Genomic DNA, 8,457 nt, shown 5'->3' with positions numbered 1-8,457 from the left:
GCTGGGCAGACCCATTGCTGGGCGTTTGGAGGGAACATTGAGGCACAGACCATTTGCTGGGAGTTTGGAGTGAACATTGCGGGACAGACCCATTGCTGGGGGTTTGGAGGGAACATTGAGGGACAGACCCATTGCTGTTGGTTTGGGGGGAACATTGAGGGACAGACCCATTGCTGGGGGTTTGGGGAACATTGAGGGACAGACCCATTGCTGGGGGTTTGGGAAACATTGAGTGACAGACCCATTGCTGGGGGTTTGGAGTGAACGTTGAGGGACAGTCCCATTGTTGGGGGTTTGGGGAAAATTGAGGGACAGACCCATTGCTGTGGGTTTGGGGAACATTGCGGGACAGACCCATTGCTGGGGGTTTGGAGTGCACACTGAGGGACAGACCCAATGCTGGGGTGTTGGGGAACATTGAGGGACAGTCCCATTCCTGGGGGTTTGGGGAACATTGAGGGACAGACCCATTGCTGGGAGTTTGGAGGGAACATGGAGGGACAGACCCATTGCTGGGGGTTTGGAGTGACCATTGAGGGACAGACCCATTGCTGGGAGTTTGGGGAACATTGAGGGACAGACCCATTGCTGGGAGTTTGGAGTGAACATTGAGGGATAGACCGATTGCTGGGAGTTTGGAGTGAACATTGAGGGACAGACCCATTGCTGGGGGTTTGGAGTGAACATTGAGGGACAGACCCATTGCTGGGAGTTTGGGGAACATTGAGGGACAGACCCATTGCTGGGAGTTTGGAGTGAACATTGAGGGATAGACCGATTGCTGGGAGTTTGGAGTGAACATTGAGGGACAGACCCATTGCTGGAGGTTTGCAGTGAACATTGAGGGACAGACCCATTGCTGGGGGTTTGTGGAACATTGAGTGACAGACCCATTGCTGGGGGTTTGGGGAACATTGAGGGACAGACCCATTGCTGGGGGTTTGGAGGGAATATTGAGGGACAGACCAATTCCTGGTGGTTTGGAGTGAACATTGAGGGACAGACCCATTGCTGAGGGTTTGGGGAACATTGAGGGGCAGACCCATTGCTGGGGGTTTGGAGTGTACATTGAGGGACAGGCCCATTGCTGGGGGTTTGGAGAGAACATTGAGGGTCAGACCCATTGCTGGGGGTTTGGGGAACATTGAGGGACAGACCCATTGCTGGGGGTTTGGAGTGAACATTGAGGGACAGACCCATTGCTGGGGGTTTGGGGCGAACATTGCGGGACAGACCCATTGCTGGGGGTTTGGAGGGAACATTGAGGGACAGACCCATTGCTGTTGGTTTGGGGGGAACATTGAGGGACAGACCCATTGCTGGGGGTTTGGGGAACATTGAGGGACAGACCCATTGCTGGGGATTTGGGAAACATTGAGTGACAGACCCATTGCTGGGGGTTTGGAGTGAACGTTGAGGGACAGACCCATTGTTGGGGGTTTGGGGAAAATTGAGGGACAGACCCATTGCTGTGGGTTTGGGGAACATTGCGGGACAGACCCATTGCTGGGGGTTTGGAGTGCACACTGAGGGACAGACCCAATGCTGGGGTGTTGGGGAACATTGAGGGACAGTCCCATTCCTGGGGGTTTGGGGAACATTGAGGGACAGACCCATTGCTGGGAGTTTGGAGGGAACATGGAGGGACAGACCCATTGCTGGGGGTTTGGAGTGAACATTGAGGGACAGACCCATTGCTGGGAGTTTGGGGAACATTGAGGGACAGACCCATTGCTGGGAGTTTGGAGTGAACATTGAGGGACAGACCGATTGCTGGGAGTTTGGAGTGAACATTGAGGGACAGACCCATTGCTGGAGGTTTGCAGTGAACATTGAGGGACAGACCCATTGCTGGGGGTTTGTGGAACATTGAGTGACAGACCCATTGCTGGGGGTTTGGAGGGAATATTGAGGGACAGACCAATTCCTGGTGGTTTGGAGTGAACATTGAGGGACAGACCCATTGCTGGGGGTTTGGAGAGAACATTGAGGGTCAGACCCATTGCTGGGGGTTTGGGGAACATTGAGGGGCAGACCCATTGCTGGGGGTTTGGAGTGAACATTGAGGGACAGGCCCATAGCTGGGGGTTTGGAGAGAACATTGAGGGTCAGACCCATTGCTGGGGGTTTGGGGAACATTGAGGGACAGACCCATTGCTGGGGGTTTGGAGTGAACATTGAGGGACAGACCCATTGCTGGGGGTTTGGGGCGAACATTGAGGGTCAGACCCATTGCTGGGGGTTTGGGGAACATTGAAGGACAGACCCATTGCTGGGGGTTTGGAGTGAACATTGCGGTACAGTTTGGAAGATTGTTTATTTTTTCGGTGTAGAGGGTGAAGTTGGAGGGAGGGGGGAGGAGGAAGGGAGGGATTGGGGGGCGGGGGGTGTCAATGCTGGGCTTGCTTTAAGTGCTGTGACTATAGAGACACCTCTGCCTGCTGAACGCTAGTGGTGCGAGTGCCGAGGAGCTGCCGGTTTGAATTCTGGCACATCCCACAGAACGGGGCTTGAACCAAGGGAGGGAGAGACCGAGAGGCTGGCAAGGAGGCGACAGCGGGCTTTGGGAGGATAAGGGGATAGACTCCCGGACAAGGCAGCTTTGCCACCTTCCAGATGTGACTGTAAATGGAGGCAGACAGCTAACTCCTGGAGACTGGGACTCTCCCTTCATCCTAAACAGGAGCCTAGATCCGCTAAGTCCCAGAACTGCTGCGGTGCCTGTTCAGAGTTGGTGCGATTGGGACAAACGGTGTGGATCTGTCTCTCTGGACAGAGGCGACTGGGATTTGGAGCGAGAGAGGTTTATTTCGAAGCGGAATCCTCGAGGAGAAGCCGCTCTCTATATCTACATATATAAATATATATTGCACTCTGTGTTTGAACTCCGAGGCTGCAGTTGCTGCGGGAATTTCCGGGAAGGTTCGTGTCTTCCAGCAGGAGCAGGTGAGAGAATTGCACTTGTTTCCAAAGCCCGGCTCCGGGGGGGGGGGGGGGGGGAGAGACTGAGCTTGAATGTGTCAGCTTGTAACACAGGGAACAGCAGCAGCTTGGTCCTACTGCATCCGCGATAGGGACACACAGACTCACAGACTGATACACACACAGACTGACACACTCACAGACTGATACACACAGAGACTGACACACTCACAAACTGATACACTCACACAGACTGACACTCACATACTGATACACTCACACAGACTGACACACACACAAACTGACACACTCAGATTGATACACACACACAGACTGACACACACACAAACTGATACACTCACACAGACTGACACACTCACAAACTGATACACTCACACAGACTGACACTCACAAACTGATACACTCACACAGACTGACACACACACACACTCAGACTGATACACTCACACAGACTGACACACACACAAACTGACACACTCACTGACTGACACACACATACACACAGACTGACACACACACTGATACACACACACACAGACTGACACACACTCACACAAAGACTGACACAGACTGACACACTCACAGACTGATACACTCACACAGACTGGCACACACACAGACTGATACACACACTCACACACAGACTGACACACTCACAGACTGACATACTCAGATTGATACACTCACACACAGACAGACTGACACACAGACTGATACACACACACACAGACTGACACACACACAAACTGATACACTCGCACAGACTGACACACTCACAAACTGATACACTCACACAGACTGACACTCACAAACTGATACACTCACACAGACTGACACACACACACACTCAGACTGATACACTCACACAGACTGACACACTCACTGACTGACACACACATACACACAGACTGACACACACACTGATACACACACACACAGACTGACACACACTCACACAAAGACTGACACAGACTGACACACTCACAGACTGATACACTCACACAGACTGGCACACATACAGACTGATACACACACTCACACACAGACTGACACACTCACAGACTGACATACTCAGATTGATACACTCACACACAGACAGACTGACACACAGACTGATACACACACACACACAGACTGACACACACACAAACTGATACACTCGCACAGACTGACACACTCACAAACTGATACACTCACACAGACTGACACACACACACAGACTGACACACTCACAGACTGACACACACACAGACTGACATACTCAGATTGATACACTCACACACAGACTGATACACACACAGACAGACTGACACACAGACTGATACACACACACAGACTGACACACACACAAACTGATACACTCGCACAGACTGACACACTCACAAACTGATACACTCACACAGACTGACACACACACAGACTGACATACTCAGATTGATACACTCACACACAGACTGATACACACACAGACAGACTGACACACAGACTGATACACACACACACAGACTGACACACACACAAACCGATACACTCGCAGACTGACACACTCACAAACTGATACACTCACACAGACTGACACACACACACAGACTGACACACTCACAGACTGACACACTCACAGACTGACATACTCAGATTGATACACTCACACACAGACTGATACACACACAGACAGACTGACACACAAACGGATACACTCGCACAGACTGACACACACACAGACTGATACACTCACACAGACTGATAGACTGACACACACACACACAGACTGATATACACACATAGATCATAGAATTTACAGTGCAGAAGGAGGCCATTCGGCCCATTGAGTCTGCACCGGCTCTTGGAAAGAGCACCCTACCCAAGGTCAACACCTCCACCCTATCTTCATAACCCAGTAACCCCACCCAACACCAAAGGCAATTTTGGACACTAAGGGCAATTTATCATGGCCAATCCACCTAACCTGCACATCTTTGGTCTGTGAGAGGAAACGGAGCACCCGGAGGAAACCCACGCATACACGGGGAGGATGTGCAGACTCCACACAGACAGTGACCCAAACCGGAATCGAACCTGGGACCCTGGAGCTGTGAAGCAGTTGTGCTATCCACAATGCTACCGTGCTGCCCCTACACACACACTAACACACCCACACACAGACTGACACACAGACTGACACACTCACAGACTGACACACACACAGACTGATATACACACACACATTAAACTGACACACACACACAGAGTGTACAGACTGATACACACACAAACTGACACACTCACAGACTGATACACAGACAGACCTACACACAGGCTGACACGCACACACACACAGACTGACACACAGACAGACACACACACAGACTGACACACACACAGACTGACACACAACCTGACACACAACCTGACACACAGCCTGACACACAGCCTGACACACAGACAGACTGACACACTCACAGACTGACACACTCATACATAGCCTGACACACACACACAGCCTGACACACACACACAGCCTGACACACACACACAGCCTGACACACACTCACACAGATTGATACACACTCACACACACATACTGATAGACACACACAGACTGATGCACATACACACAGACTGACACGCACAGACTGACACACACACACCTGATAGACAGACACAGACTGACACACACACAGACTGATAGACACACACAGCCTGACACACACACACACAGCCTGACACACACACAGCCTGACACACACACACACACACAGATTGATACACACACATACAGACATACTGATAGACACACACAGACTGATAGACACACACAGCCTGACACACGCACTCACACAGATTGATACACACACACACACAGACATACTGATAGACACACACAGACTGATACACACACACAGACTGACACACACACAGACTGATAGACACACACAGACAGATACACACACATACAGAATGATACACATACACACACAGACTGATACACGCACACACAGACTGACGCACACACACACACACACACATGGACTAATATAAACACAGACTGACACACACACACACACAGATAGACTGATAAACACACACACACTAAATACTCACCTCGCTCAATCACACCCACGCACATTAACTGTCCATCCTCTTAATTTGTCCTTCTATCTATATATGAATCAGTCCAGATTCCCTGTGTCACACAGGAGAGAAGTGGGAGGGGAAAGAGGTGATTATCGTTACTTGTAACTTTGCCCCTTATCCCCACTGCCTCCATTGCAAAGTTTGTGTTGTTGGAGAGACACGACCTTAATCTCACATTTCATGTGCAGAGGGGAGGGTTTACGGGAGTCAGGCTGATGACAGTGTGACTCTCCCCCCTCTGCCCCGTGCCAGGCAAGGGGGTGAAGAGGTGGGGGTGGGGGCAGACTGGGGCAATTGTTGGAGTGTCTGTGTGTGGGGGGTGGAATGAAGTGTGTGTGTGTGTGAGGGGGGTGGTATGGAGTTTGTGTGGCGGGGGGGTCACTGTGTGTGTGTGTAGAAGGTGGGGGTATGGAGCGTGTGTGTGTGTGGGTGGGTGGAATGTGTGTGGGGGGGATGGAGTGTGTGTGGGGGGGGGTGGAGTGTGTGTGGGGGGGGTGGAGTGTGTGTGGGGGATGGAGTGTGTGGGGGGGATGGAGTGTGTGTGGGGGGGGATGGAGTGTGTGTGGGGGGGATGGAGTGTGTGTGGGGGGGGTGGAGTGTGTGTGGGGGGATGGAGTGTGTGCGGGTGGATGGAGTGTGTGGGGAGGATGGAGTGTGTGTGGGGGGGTGGATTGTGTGTGGGGGGATAGAGTGTGTGTGGGGGTATGGAGTGTGTGTGTGTGTGTGGGTGGGTGGAGTGTGTGTGGGGGGGTGGAGTGTGTGGGGGGGGTGGAGTGTGTGGGGGGGATGGAGTGTGTGGGGGGGATGGAGTGTGGGGGGGGGATGGAGTGTGGGGGGGGATGGAGTGTGGGGGGGGTTGGAGTGTGTGGGGGCTGGATGGAGTGCGTGGGGGGGGGTTGGAGTGTGTGTGGGGGGCTTGGAGTGTGTGTGGGGGGGTGGAGTGTGTGTGGGGGGATGGAGTGTGTGGGGGGGATGGAGTGTGTGGGGGGGTGGAGTGTGTGGGGGGGTAGAGTGTGTGGGGTGGATGGAGTGTGTGTGGGGGGATGGAGTGTGTAGTGGGGGGGGGGTGGAGAGTGTGGTGGGTGGGGGATGGAGTGTGTGTGTGTGTGGGGGGGTGGCGTGTGTGTGGGGGGGATGGAGTTAGTGTGGGGGGGATGGAGTGTGTGTGGGGGGGATGGAGTGTGTGTGGGGGGGGTGGAGTGTGTGTGGGGGGGTGGAGGGTGTGTGGGGGGGTGGAGGGTGTGTGTGGGGGGGGTGGAGTGTGTGTGTGGGGGGGGTGGAGTGTGTGGGGGGGTGGCGTGTGTGTGGGGGGGATGGAGTGTGTGTGGGGGGGATGGAGTGTGTGTGGGGGATGGAGTGTGTGTGGGGGGGGATGGAGTGTGTGGGGGGAAGGAGTGTGTGTGTGGGGGGGGATGGAGTGTGTGGGGGGGGATGGAGTGTGTGTGGAGGGATGGAGTGTGTGTGGGTGGGATGGAGAGTGTGGGGGGGATGGATTGTGTGTGGGGGGGGGGATGGAGTGTGTGTGGGGGATGGAGTGTGTGTGGGGAGGAGTGTGTGGGGAGGGGGATGGAGTGTGTGGGGGGGATGGATTGTGTGTGGGGGGGATGGAGTGTGTGGGGGGGATGGAGTGTGTGTGGCGGGGTAGTGTGTTGGGATGGGGATGGAGTGTGTGTGAGGGGGGATGGAGTGTGTGGGGGAGGGATGGAGTGTGTGGGGGGGATGGAGTGTGTGGGGGGGATGGAGTGTGTGGGGGGGATGGAGTGTGTGGGGTGGGGGGTTGGAGTGTGTGGAGTGGATGGAGTGTGTGTGGGGGGGGATGGAGTGTGTGTGGGGGGGGGATGGAGTGTGTCTGGGGGATGGAGTGTGTGGGGGTGGATGGGGCGTGTGGGGGGGGGGTTGGAGTGTGTGTGTGGGGTGGATGGAGTGTGTGTGTGGGGGGGTGGGCTGTGTGAGGGGGGGATGGAGTGTGTGAGGGGGTTGGAGTGTGTGCGGGGGGATGGAGTGTGGGGGGGGATGGAGTGTGTGGGGGGTTGGAGTCTGTGTGGGGGGTGGAGTGTGTGGGGGTGTGGAGTGTGTGGGGGGGATTGAGTGTGTGGGGGGGATGGAGAGTGTGGGGGGTGGATGGAGTGTGTGTGGGGGTGGATGGAGTGTGTGGGGGGGTGGAGTGTATGGGGGTGATGGAGTGTGTGTGGGGGATGAAGTGTGAGGGGGGGGATGAAGTGTGAGGGGGGGGGATGAAGTGTGAGGGGGGGATGAAGTGTGTGGGGGGGATGGAGTGCGTGGGGGGGATGGAGTGCGTGGGGGGGATGGAGTGTGTGTGGGGGGTGGAGTGTGTGTGGGGGGGATGGGGTGTGTGTGGGGGGTGGTTGAGTGTGTGTC

General features: G+C 54.4%; 1 long non-coding RNA gene across 1 annotated transcript in view; it reads left to right on the top strand.

The window, feature by feature from the left end:
• Window positions 1-2,468: 2,468 nt before the first annotated feature.
• LOC140429340 (uncharacterized) overlaps window positions 2,469-8,457 on the top strand; it is a 312,337-nt gene continuing 306,348 nt past the window's right edge. Inside the window, exon 1 of the long non-coding RNA XR_011949044.1 lies at window positions 2,469-2,946. This is a non-coding gene — a long non-coding RNA (uncharacterized lncRNA). The remainder of the gene's footprint in view (window positions 2,947-8,457) is intronic.

The sequence above is a fragment of the Scyliorhinus torazame genome, chromosome 1 (genome assembly GCF_047496885.1).
Source record: "Scyliorhinus torazame isolate Kashiwa2021f chromosome 1, sScyTor2.1, whole genome shotgun sequence".
In the NCBI taxonomy this organism is placed as follows: domain Eukaryota; kingdom Metazoa; phylum Chordata; class Chondrichthyes; order Carcharhiniformes; family Scyliorhinidae; genus Scyliorhinus; species Scyliorhinus torazame.
This window is presented reverse-complemented; position numbering and strand designations above follow the sequence as displayed.